At 49.7% G+C, this 12,929-nt stretch overlaps 1 non-coding gene across 1 annotated transcript; it reads right to left on the bottom strand.

The window, feature by feature from the left end:
- Window positions 1–12,489: 12,489 nt before the first annotated feature.
- Window positions 12,490–12,561, bottom strand: TRNAT-CGU (transfer RNA threonine (anticodon CGU)). The gene has a single exon. It is a non-coding gene; the product is annotated as a tRNA-Thr (tRNA).
- Window positions 12,562–12,929: the final 368 nt, after the last annotated feature.

The following is a 12,929-nucleotide window of genomic DNA, read 5'->3' as shown; positions in this document are numbered from 1 at the left end:
TTAAGAAACTTTCGTATGAAAGTGAAAACTTCCATTTTAGCCCACCAGTAAGTCCAGGAGCCCAACCAGCAACACAACCAACCTCCACAAAAATCGCTGCTTGCCAGAGATGCCCAACAAGTTGCACAAGTTGGAAGGAGCAGGCTGAGGAGGCACAGGAATCTGCTCCCCGTCCCCCTTTCACACCATCAGGTTTTAATGTTAATGATACTGCTCCGCGTGCCTGAAGTATTTTTACACTATGCTTGTCTTCTTGTAGCACTGACTTGTTCCAGGGCAGATGATTAGAATCAGATTTCTGTGATTTCACTGCAGATTAATTTCGTTAAGGGCTACAGATCTGCAGGGAGAAGATGGATGCAAACAGGCAGAGTGGGCTCCAGGAGGTTCTCCCCTAAACGGGTAACAGTATCTTTGCATTTACTCCTTACTTTCACCTAGTTTTCCTTTTTGTGGCCACTAGACTGAGTTCTTTGGAAAAACAGGCATATAAGGAAAAGAAATGTGCAAAAAGTTTTCCCTGAAGTTCTGGTTTCAAAGAAAGCTCCCAACCAGAATAGGTTCATGAAGAGAACAGGCCCAAGTCAGACCTGACTGCATCCACTGTCCCCCAAGTCAAAAGAAGCACCTGAGGGACCACACACAGGAGATAATTCTGATCTCTCAAGGGCTGTATGTCCTGACATGTGGCAGACCAATAGCTATTAATACACCTAAGCATGCTGCACACAAGTGTTTGGATATAAAGGGCTGAAGGAGAAAAAAAAAATAGCAGAAGTCCATAACAGCATTTGTAAATTTCTCCTAATTGTGAAAAAAATTAACATCGTTATTTTTCGTGGGCAATGGCTACAGAAAATTGTGCTGAAAACTGAGTTTGTTCATAAAAATTTAATGGGAACAGGGCATAAAAGTTGTGTGAGTCTGTGTACACACATACAGAATGTAGACTCCTGCAATGCTACATCAGAGAGAAAATGAAATTCTAAGTGGCTCCAAAAAACACACGGGAAGATTTCAATTTTCCATTTGCTTTTATAAACCTTAGCCATGAGAATACTGTTGCCACTTGGCCTTTTTCTTTACTGGAGGTCAATATAATTGACTTTTTACAAGAGAGAAGTAAAAACATCTCTACATAAATAAAAAAATTCTGAGGACCCTCAAAATAATTCTAAGAACTTAAAATGTAATGTAACATAATGCAGAAGGGCACAAAAGTTATAAATATGACTCTATACAAGCCAAGAGTAATATATATACCCGGAGTTGTATATACACTGTGCCCAAAGAAGGAGCACAAACCAGTGTCTGCAGACATGCAGTTGTGCCGAATGGAAATCCGACAAATAATAAGAAACTCCGGAATGCTGGGTGGTAAAAATACTTAGGTGAGTAAGAGGAGAATTCCCGGGAATTCTCCCGGGAGAATGGACTGACTGTACGGATGCAACTAGATTTATTAAACAAAAAAAAAAAATAAATTAAAAAAAGGAAAGTAAAAAGAAAACAGATGTATTTTTTGAAAGTGAAAGCGGAGGGAAGGATGCACATGGTCCTGCGGGAGCGAAACCGAGCGCTCGCCCCTCGCCAAGGCGGGACCGGGCACAGCCGGTCCGGGCCGCCGCGAAGCCGCGGGGATGGCCGCCAGCACCGGGAAGGACGCACACGTTTAAGGCCCTTTTCGAGGCAGAAGAATACAAAATGCACTTACGGTTCGCGGAGAACCAGCTCCGTCCTCTGCCCGCGGCGAGCCGCGGCACCCACCGGCCCCAGCGCCGGGCAAGCCGCGGTCCCGGAGGGCCACCCGAGCACCGCCCGCCGTGCCCAAGAGCCGAGCCGAACCGAGCCGAGCCGAGCCGGGCCGGGCCGGGCCCCGCGTCCCTCCCGAGCGGCCCCGGGCAGCGCCGGCGGTGCCGCCGCGCTCCGTCTTCGCCCGCTGCGCGCCCGGCAGGTCCCGGGAGCCGAGAACTGGGACTTTGTAGGCCAGTTGAAGACACGAACCTCTCATCTCGCCCGCAAAGACCCAGCCCTCAGCTCGCCCATCAGGCGCAGGCGACCAGTGCTCACCGCTATCTTTAATCGAACCTCTTTTTCTGGCCGGTGCCCGCCGCCAGCGCGGAGCCCCCGCCCCGGGGCCATCGGGGACCCCGCCGGAGCGGGATCATTCCCCCGGCCGGGAGAGGCAGCGATCCGCGCCGCCCCCTCCCCGAACTTGAGAATTGTCCCGGTCCCGGCACCCGGAGCCAGCCCCGCACCTCGGGGCCCATCGTGACTCGGCACCGCCGATCCCCATCCCGCTCCTGCGGGAACTTCGTGCGCGGAGAGGCGGGAGCGATAACAGCAAAGGGACAGAAAATCCCGAGCCCCTCCGTTACCTGCTCTGAGTAGGGGGGGGCACGGGAAAGGGGCTCGCGGGCCCCCGCGGCCGCCTCCCCGCCCAGAGCCGCAGGTCCTCGGGAATCCGCCCGGGAAGGGCTCGGGCTGAGCTGCGGCCGCGCTCCCCTCTCCAGCCTCCCGCAGCCCAGTAGCTCGCAGATGGGTATTTAAGCCGGTATTGATCACGGTGGGTTTTTTCCTACCTTTCCTCTTTGCCCTTGCAAAAGGCAAAAATAAAAATAAATAAATAAAACGCGTTGCCACAAGGGACATTGCAACATTTCTCTCGGCTTTTCAAACGCGGCGTTTGCCCCAGCGAGCTTGAAGTGTCCCGACACAAGAGCACCAGAGTAGGGGAAAGACGGGAAAAATACCAAAACCACCCGAAAGCAGAAGGAAAAAACCTATTGATTTTAAAAAGCCAAAATCCAACACCCAAAGCCATCAAACCGGAGAGAGACGAGCTGCTCCGTGCAGCGTTGCGGTCCGGCGCGGCGGGGCTCCCGTCCGGCGCAGACACGCGTCCCTCAAAAGTTCGCTCCACGTGTTGCGGCCGCGTCCCGGGAGGGTCGGTGCGGCCCGGCACACCGGGGCGGTGCGTGCTCGCTCCGCCGGTCCCGCGCCGTTTAAGGAAGCGGCCAGTCCCCACCCCTGCGCCGGGCAGCTCCCGCCGCAGCCCGGCCCGGCGGCTCCGGCAGCTCTCCCGGAGCTGCCCTACCCCACCCGCTGCCCTCCGGGCCGCCCTGCCGGCGCGGCCGGCCCCGCGCGGGGCATGCGGAAGGTCCGCGGTCCGGAGCGGCCGCCGCGCCCCGCGCAGCCCCGGCCGCTCCTCCCGCCCTGCCCCGCGCTCCTCCCGCCGGGGCAGCCCCGCGGCCCCGCGCACCGAGGGGGCGGCGCGCCCCCTGCCGGCCGCTCCCGGCGCTGCGCCGCGCGGGGCGAGCCGGGCCCGGGGGGACGAACCCCGGGGGGACGAACCCGAGGGACAAAGCCGGGGGATAAACCCTGCGGACACCCCGGCATCGCCCGGCGGCGACACCCCCGTGGACCGAGGCTGCTCTCACCCAGCATGTCCCATCCCTGCTCTCTGCGTTTCTCCCCGTACATCTCCCTGCACTGTTCCCCGCGCATCTCCCTGCACAGTTCATACCCTGCACTGCCCCCCGTATGTCCAGCCTTCCCCTGCACACCTTGAAGTGTGCACAGAGACCTTGTCTGTATCACAGAGGACATTTCCATGTGTGCCAAGTCTCTTCATTTACATCTCCTGTATAGCTGGCTGAGTACCCCTCTGTGACCCAGAAAAACCTGGGCACAAAGCACAGCTGTACCACGTATAGATAGATTGTGTAGTTTCATTACAATACACTCAGTTATAAATGTGTTTTAAGAAAATGCCACAAGGACCTGAAAAGTTTTTGGCATCTTTTTGGGATGACTTCTGTGCTCATGAATTATGTCATTTTGTGCTCGAGTGTGATGTAATTGTGAGCTCACGTGTGACGTGATTATGTGCTCACGCATGAGATAATTGTGTGTTCATGCATTAAATAATTGTGTGCACATGCATGACATTATTGTGCCTTCATGCATATGGTAATTTTGTGTTCATGCATTGTATAATTGTGTGTTCATGCATGAAAAAAATCAAAGCTAACAGCCAGAGGCCTCATCTTTTAAATCTTTGGGTTCAGCACCCAATGCACCTCTCTGTTATCTACACCACATTTTTTTCCTGTATCTATACTGAACACATGGCAGCCCTGTGTATGCATCATTATGGATACAGCGAGTGACTCTACCTAGCCTGCGTGGAGAGAATGCCAGAGAGAGAACTTGAACTGCTCTGCCACGGAACTGCTCTTGATCAACACTGTGAAGCCATCCTCTACACAGAAGAACCTGTTCCTTGGCTAGGAGCCTGATGGATATGTAGAGCCAAGGAACATGTTGTTTAAAACTGATAGTAGAATGCAAAGTAAATCATGGACCATAGGCAAAAAGGTTGGAAGAGGGACAGAGCTCTATGAGCCTTTTGAAAATAAGACATTCTGACAGAAGGTAGAGAAATGAAGAATTTCTTGACCATGTGGAAGGGTTCTGCAGAAGAGAGTGTGGTAGAAATTAAGACTTCCCATAAAGGTGTAAATGACACTTACCTTTTCTCTGGTGAAGGGAATAGATGCTGTAGAAATCACAGGTTGAACAAGAAAAGGCCTCATCAGCTTTTAAGAAATAAGAGACTGCTACTCTTACAGGATGCAAGTTACATCTGCCAACCTCATATGCTCATTTTTTTTCTTTTTTTTTAAATACTTTTTTCTGCTCAGTCTCGATCATGTACCTGCTCAAAATACCACAGAACAATTCTGAGAACAACAAATTCACAGCAAAAAATGTACCTGTGTGTATGCAACAAAGAGCAGAAGCTAGGGAATGGAGTTCCTCCCTAATTGAGCTGATGGCACATTTCTTCTCTGATGTCCTGACCAACTGCTTAATTTGCTATTTTCAGCAGCCTCAGAACATGTTGCCTCTTGTCTGGACCTGGCCCCCACTAGTATGGATGTGAAGCACCTCTTAATTTTCATGAGAGCAGAGCAAGACTTTCACACAACATTTTTGCCCAGCAGGAGCTCTTCTGCAGGGAGCCTGATCCCACAGGACATGCTCAGCTGCTGGCAACCTGTTCCCACTTCCACTGCTGACCCTGGCAGCCCTGTGGTAGTAACAGGACAAGGCATATGTCAGGCAAGTCTTCACTTGGCAGGAGGTACATCCACACCTGAGAAGGTCAGGTCTTAGGACTTCATCTCCTCTCACAAATACCTGCTGGCTGCCCTTCATGGTGTGCAGAGTCCATGCACAGGGAATGCATAAGCAAACCCCCTGCCTGGATGGGAGCTGGGAAGAGGATTAGTTCCACATAGAGTTCAGATGTAATCACTAGCATATCAAGTTGTAAAGCATCACAACTTACACAATTCTAAAAATAAACATAACGAGTTTGTTTCAAGCTGTTTGGCAGCCAAAAGGTTAATATATATTAATAATATTTGACCAGCAATAGCCCAGAAAAATAACTATGGAACAACAGATTCTGTCACTCCTGAAAATAGCCCTCTTTGGAAGAAAAGAAAGTATCTTCACAAGACCCACGAACGAGATGGAGTAGCTTCTTTAGAGGTGTTCACAAAGTGGAAGCCAGATGTGAAACCTTCAAAGTCAGGAGGGATCTTCTGTGGGTGGGAGAGTGCCCTGCCTGCAGCTGAGTGGGATATGGACCTTGTGGATACTGCTTGGTCCAGTTGAATGAATATATGCATTAAGATGAGTCTTTCTCAATCCTGCCTGTGCTTATGCAGTACCTTTCCCTGCCAGTAGATTCACTGATTTAACTCTTGCTCATGGCACTAAGCAGCAGGTGAGCAAGAACGGCTGATAGCCAGCAACTGGGTATTTCAGTATCTGACCTTGTAGAGAAAGAGACTGGATTGTCAAAGATACTTGAAACCCACTGATGGCACAGGATGAAATTCACTGGTCTTCACGTGTGAATGTTAATCCATGCCAGAGACAAGAGTCAGAACTTTCACTCTCTCTTTTACTTTCTTTTCTTTTTTTTTTCAAATACGACGCACTGCAAAGAGCTGGCCTGACCCCATGTACCTGTGCAGGAACACAAGCAGCCAGGTTCATAAAGGATGCACAGAAAGCTGCAGTCCCTCCTCTGAGATCTTTACTGGAACCTGGTGGTTCACCTCAGAGCACCAATGTAAAACCAGTGAGCTGCAACCTCCAGTCACTGCTCAGACATGCTCTGGTTCTCTGCTCACTGGCCAAGGCTCTGCCTGTCCAAAGAACCTCTGCCAAATCATCCATACAAGAGGAATGCCCTACCAAAAACTGGGCTTTCGTATTTAAGGCATGTGTGCGTATATTGGAGAAGGGAGAAAATCACAGTACTAATGAGCTATGATTAAGCTCAGAAATAATGGTTTCCTGTTAAAACACAGAGCTCTGTCTCTTCTTAGTACAACTACCTCATCCCCAGTTGTGTCTATTAAAGACAATTACTGGGGGAGACAGCTCTGTGTAACCAGATGTGGAAATAACGGTCAGCACCATATGCAGTTTAAATTCTTTGGGCCTGAACAAGTTACATAAAAAAAAATGTGTGTGTGTGTATTTGTGCACTGTGGAGCAGCTGTCAAGGGGGAAATCCCCTTAGCCCATTTTAATCCTACGTTCCACAATCCCCAGGGATTAAACAAATGCATTAACTTTATTTACTGTAGTGCTCCCTCCCCGGGGGGCTTCAGTCCATGAAATCCACTCCAGCATTTGCAAGTTCCAGTTGTGAAATAGGCTGTGCACATTCTATATTTGGTAGCTCACAAGTACTCTTTCAGTTGGGCCCAGAGTGATGAAAGGACAGGAGTCAGGAATTCAGCCCAAGCAAGTCTCAGAGGGACCAGGCTCAGGCTTGGAGTTCATTTCTCACTGTGCAGGTCTTGCACAGGCACTGAGGCATTGCAGTGACTGCTGAGAGGCGACAGTGACCACGGGACCATACAAGATGCTTTCCTAAAACTAAAGATGCTGCCACAGTATGCATCCTCCTGTCTATACTCTGGAAGTATGAAATGAGGCTTTTAACCCAGCTACACCAGTCGAGCCTCACACACCTACTTTCCTTCCCCTATGATGAAATCTGCGTTCAGCAATCCCTGTGAAATTAGTGATAGGGATTCCACCACTCCAGATGCATAATCCTCACAGTCCCAATAAGGCTGTGATAATGCAAACTGCACAATGCCTTCAAGGACCTCTGCCTCCCAAGGACCCTCTGACATACTTGCAAGGCCAGCTGATTGCTCCATCTCTTGCTTAAGCTTCCCGTCCAAGTTTATTACAGCTTCTTCAAAGACAGTAAACATTACATTCTATATTAGGCCGTCCTTGTCTTGAATTAATATACAGTTTAAATTCTTTAACCTGGGTGATTGTACCAACTCAGCACTAGTTTGAAGCACCACTGCCACAAGCGAGCTGGCAAGGCAGAGCCCCAAGGAGCACCCTCTGAGGCAGCCACTGCTCTTACTGCAGGGGATGGTTTGGCCCCATGTCCTTCAGGCACAGCAAACAGTAAAACTTCAGAGGAAAAGGAGTTTCACACACTAGCTGAGGCTGAACCTCTGGAGGTCACCTGGTGCCACCCCCTGCTCAAGCAGGGTCACCTGAAGAAAGCTGCCCAGGTCTGTGTCTGGATGGCTTTTGAATTTCCCCAAGGATGGAGACTCCACAGTCTGTTCCAGCATCAGTCCCGCTCACTTGGAAAACTGTTTCCTTATGTTTGAATGGAACCTCCTGTGCTTCAGTGTGTGTCCTTTGTCTCTTGTCCTGTTTGCTGCTGAAGCTTTTGCACTGACCTGATATCTCGGGCTGGCCTCTGAACCTGGTTTTGTCACTGTAATCACCAGGCCTGTGCAGCTGCACTGTGCAGAATGCAAAGGCAGTTCCTCTCCATGAGATTCAGAGAATTGCTTAGGCTGGAAAAGACCTTTCAGAGCCCAACATTAACCCAGCACTGTTAAGTCCACCACTAAGCCATGTCCCTAAGCAACACATCTTTTAAATCCCTTCAGGGAGGGTGACTCAACCCCTTCCCTGGGTAGCTCTTTCCAAGGCTTGGCATCCTTTTAGTGAAGAAATTTTTCCTACTATCCAATCTAAACCCTCCCTGGTGCAACTTGAGGCCATTTCCTCTTGTCCTATTGCTATATTAATCCAACACCTGACTCTGCTCCCATGGCACTGCATTTACAAACATATCATTTCATCAGCTCAAATAGATTTTTTTTCCAATTTACAGAAAGATCATCACAATAAAAGCTATACTCATGTTGCTGCTCTTCATCCTGCAACAGCTTGCTCACTGCAGTGAACTTCACTCAGTGGTAAAGGCAAGAGTGTACACAGATAAGGAGAGCCCTTCCAGGCACACAAACCTACTAGGCTGAGGCTCTGATACTCTTTTGCATATACTTTACAGCCAGGAACATGAGAAACTACCTGAGAGGGAGTCAGGGAAAAGTGCAGGGCTTCTGTGAGCAGCAGGCCCTGTGCTGCTGAGGTTAGACAGGCTGTGAAGAAGGGATTATTAATCTCCCATTCATTTTGCTCCTCCTTCCCTGCATAATTGCAGCTCATTTGAGCCACACTACCTGGAGTATCAGCTGGCATTTTCTGGGCTCCCCAGAAGCAGTAGCTGTCATTCAGCACTACTTTTTTTGATCTAAAATGTGTTTCACAGGCTCTCTCGGGAAGCTGAGCGCTGCTCTGCACGACACCAGCACAGCAGTGAGGACTCCCTCTCACTTGGAGCTCATTCACAAAATCCTGCAGCTGTCATTCCCACTGGTACCCCTGGCTCCCAGAGGAGCAGCAGCATTGCTGTGCTGGGCCCTCCATCCATCCTGGCCAGCTAGGAACACCCTGACTGTCCATTAATATCTAATTACAGATGACAGTAGAAACCTTAGGGACCTGTGTAAGAGTTGCTACTCCTGTACCAAAGTAAAAATACAACTGGGTTCTTCACAGGGGAACTTCACAACCGCTCCCCTCACATTTCTGGAGAAGAGGATAACCAATAACTCTGCACCTTGAACACAGAATAAGGATTCACACTCTGCCTTTCCTATAGTGCTATGAAGAGTTTTCAAGGGGAAAAAATAATTCTTATTTCATATCTCATTGTAATTTTTAAAATTACTGAATTCTGCAACATTCAATGGATTACTATTCACAAACACATACCTGCTCCTCTGGCAGAACAAATTGAGTAATTTCTGTTTCTGCTGGAGCCTTCGGCATGCAGACAAAAACATTTTTTATTCATCAGTGGTAAAAGGCTACAGCCATTTGACTTTAAACACAGACATGCTTCTGGGCTCTCTTCCAGGAAGTCTGTGTCACCCAGGCTTTAGATCGATATGTTTGTCTGCAAAGTCACCCTTTTGATCTGTAATTTTTCATTTTGACACAAGAAATGTCTTTTGGTCAAACTTCAGCAGTCCATTAAATTCCAGGCATAATAGAAATGGGAATCACATTGCTATAGCCATGTGAAGATTTCCACAGTTTGGGGTTTATTTACTCATGGGTTAATTTACTCTGCCTTATATTTGGGACAGTGCTGCAAATACTGTTCTGCTGCCTCCTGTGAGCTCACTGCCTCCTGCCCTGCTGGCGCTGGCAGCTTTATAAAACACTTTGTATGTTTAGTTGCCCGACCTGCAGGAAATGTTGTTGTGGTTTCAGATTGAGAACATGGAGCATGCTCCCACCCTGGTCCTGTTGTTCACATCACAGAGAGGGGTCTGGGCTGCTGGGACAGCCCCCCAAAACGGGAGGGGAACTGTGGCCAGCTCATGGCCCAGCTGGCTCTGCCTGGTCCCCCCTGGCACACCCTGCTCTGTTTGCACAGCTCAGCACGGGCCTTTTCTCTACAAGGTCAGGGTTTCAGGGCTTGGGTGGCTGGTTTTTTCCTCTCTCTGCCCTATTTTTTTTTTTTTTTAGGTGCCAGTCATCCCATGGAAGGATAACCCAAAAAGCAGGAGAGATGGGAAACCAATCCAACACATTATTAATGGGAGAAACGGGTCTGCCCAGATTTTGGGACAATCCCCCTGCCTGGCTCCACACAGCAAGGTCCAAGCAAGGCTTTCCAATGATCTCACTGCTATTTCTGACCCAGACCCAGCTCCTGCCGTGTTCCCAACACACTGGTTCTTGGTTGCTGAAGTCAGACCTAAGGGGGGATACAACAGATACCCAGGAAAGTTGCAAAGCACTGAAAATGTTATTATAATCCAAACAAAACCCATTATTTTTAGTCCCCATTCGCATCTTACCTTTCAAAAGCAAACATTTTCTGTCAGCCCCTCAAAAATACATAACTCAGAAATACTGCTAAAATTGAAATTTTACAAGAAATACTGATAAAATTGATAAATGTTAACATTTATTTTAAAGCAGTCATGAAAATGTGTGGATTCTGAATAACTGGTTTGTCAAGCCAGAGAGGTCAGGGAATTCTGTATTTAAATATGGCCAAGATTTTCAGCAGTAACACACCTTTTAAGTACATTAATTGCACTATGTTTTTATTAGGTAATTAAAAGGGGACTCATTTTAATCCTCATTTAATAGCTCCTCATTTCATAGCGGTGTTATATTCAGAGGGAGGCAGCTCAGTATTTTCTGGGAAAAAAAAATCCAAGATCTTAATGCAACTCAAAAGGGCTACCTAAAAATTTTTATGTTTTCAGTCAGAACTTGTGTCCAAAACAAACAACTCTTTCCTCAATCCACGAAAACACCCCAAGCCAAACCCATCTCCAGCGCAGCTACAATCAGATCATAAATGCCTTGATTAAAGTTCATTGGCTGCCACTTTAAGACTTTAGCTATTAATTAAAGCCAAAATCAAATTTATTGCCTGAGTGAATAAGAAGAGGGAATTTGGGAGGTGAGCAAACGTGACCTGCCCAACACAACCCTGCCCTGAAGACAACAACAGGGGCAGGATGGCACACACAGAACTGCCTGCTCTTGAAGAGAAAGGATCTGGTCGTGTTGCTGTTCCAGAAGTGAAGATGCACGACAGTGGTGCTGGGACCAGGCTTTCCCGTGGGCCTCTCCCTGGGAATTCAGAATGGAGCCTGTGAAGGGCCTTCCTAGCAGACACCCAGGAGCTAGAGGGGAATATTCCAGTTCTGCAGAGACTGGAGTTAAGCAACTGGTGAGCTGCCTGGATGTGTTATGGCCACAGAGAACAGCAATGCCAGAGCTTTATTAAAATACCTGGTTCACAGTCCTGGGTTTGTGGCACACGTTTGGGCAGGACCTAACTGCTCGAGTTTACAGGGTGGGAAACCTGCTTCAGGGAGAAACTCAGTTTTACAACGGGTTTTGACCAGAAACAAGCCCACAGAATTCTGAAAATCTCTGCAAAAGCTGCAAGATGGCTTTTGAACCAGTAAAAACATTTTGGTTTGACATTCTGCTGTGAAATGATGTAGTGGGGAAAAGAGAAAATGAAAATAGGGCGTTTCAAAGCTGGAACTTTCATCCTCAAAAGCCTCCAACAAAGGTGATGGGATTTTGACAGCACACTATTTTGCAAGTAAAATAGTGTCTGCATTTTTCTAAACAAGTTCTAAACTGTATTTCCTGTTTTTATATCAAAACGTACTACGGCTTGTTTTGTGGCTTGCTAATAACATCCCGCACAACCATTTTGTACAGACCTTCCCAAACACCTCATGTGCACACACTTCCATCCCCTGCTGAGAAAGGCAAACACCCTCCTGCCCAGTCAAGTCCAGGCCAAGTGTGGCACAGGAAACAGCAGAACCAGCTTTTTCTTAAGCATCAAAGGAAGCAGCAAGTTGTTTGGAAGAGGCTCCTCTGCTCTGCCCAGGTATCTGGCTATTGCTGATTTTGCAATACAATGACTCTACATATTTTAAGCTGTCTGAAAGCAGCAATAACCAAAGTGATGTTTTACAGAGGCAGCAGAAATGCCCTTGCACGTGTGTCATGCTTTGCACAGACTGACAGATCAAGAACCAAGCAACTGGGGTAAATTCTGGTGTAAATGGTACAATGTCACGGCAAGGGTGGTCACATATTGGAACAGGCTGCCCTCCCAGCACCTACAGAGAAAGCACCAGCAAGAGGATTCCTCACACCCAGCACTTCCCCTGCAGAAACACGGCACAAACATCTGCTCTGTTCTGGATGTGATTCACCCAGTTCAGAGCAGGGATCCTGAGGTAGAACGGCGAGAAGCGTGCTCTGCAAGGGGGTTTCTAGGTGGGGGTGCTGGGGGCACACCGGGGGATGCTCAGCCACGGGTTCCCAACCCCTTCTGGGGCACAGACACCCGGGAGAGTCCGGGACACCCGGCCGGCCGCACGGTGGAATGGAACTTTCCCCCGCGGATCGGCATCTGCGACGCTGACCAACAAAAATGAGCCGCATACGAGGCGGCGTCCGCGGCCTCCCCGCGGCGGGGTTGCCAGCGCACCGCGCTGCCTCGGCAGGCACGGACGGGGTTCGAACCCGCGATCTTCGGTTTACGAGACCGACGCCTTACCACTTGGCCACCGCGCCCGATGGGCTGGCTGCACCCGCGCGCCGCCAGTGGAAGGCAGCGAGCGGGAGGGGAGGGGAGGGGAGGGGAGGGGAGGGACGGGACGGGACGGGACGGGACGGGACGGGACGGGACGGGACGGGACGGGGCGGTGGGATCGGGGCGGCCGCGCCGTGCGGGGGCTCCCGCGGGCACCTGCGGGCGCTGGGCGGAGCGCCAGGAAGGGGAGCGCGGGCGGGCTCTGCCCCACCTGCAGCACTCGGCATCCCCTGCCCCGTGTCCCTGCAGCTCCTTGAAAGCCATTCCCCCTGCCGCCGCGTCCCCGAGCGCCGCTGCCCCGACACCGCGGAATCCCCGGTGAAGCTTTGCTTTCCTTCCTCCCGGTGTT

Source organism: Cinclus cinclus, chromosome 20 (genome assembly GCF_963662255.1).
Source record: "Cinclus cinclus chromosome 20, bCinCin1.1, whole genome shotgun sequence".
NCBI lineage: Eukaryota > Metazoa > Chordata > Aves > Passeriformes > Cinclidae > Cinclus > Cinclus cinclus.
This window is presented reverse-complemented; position numbering and strand designations above follow the sequence as displayed.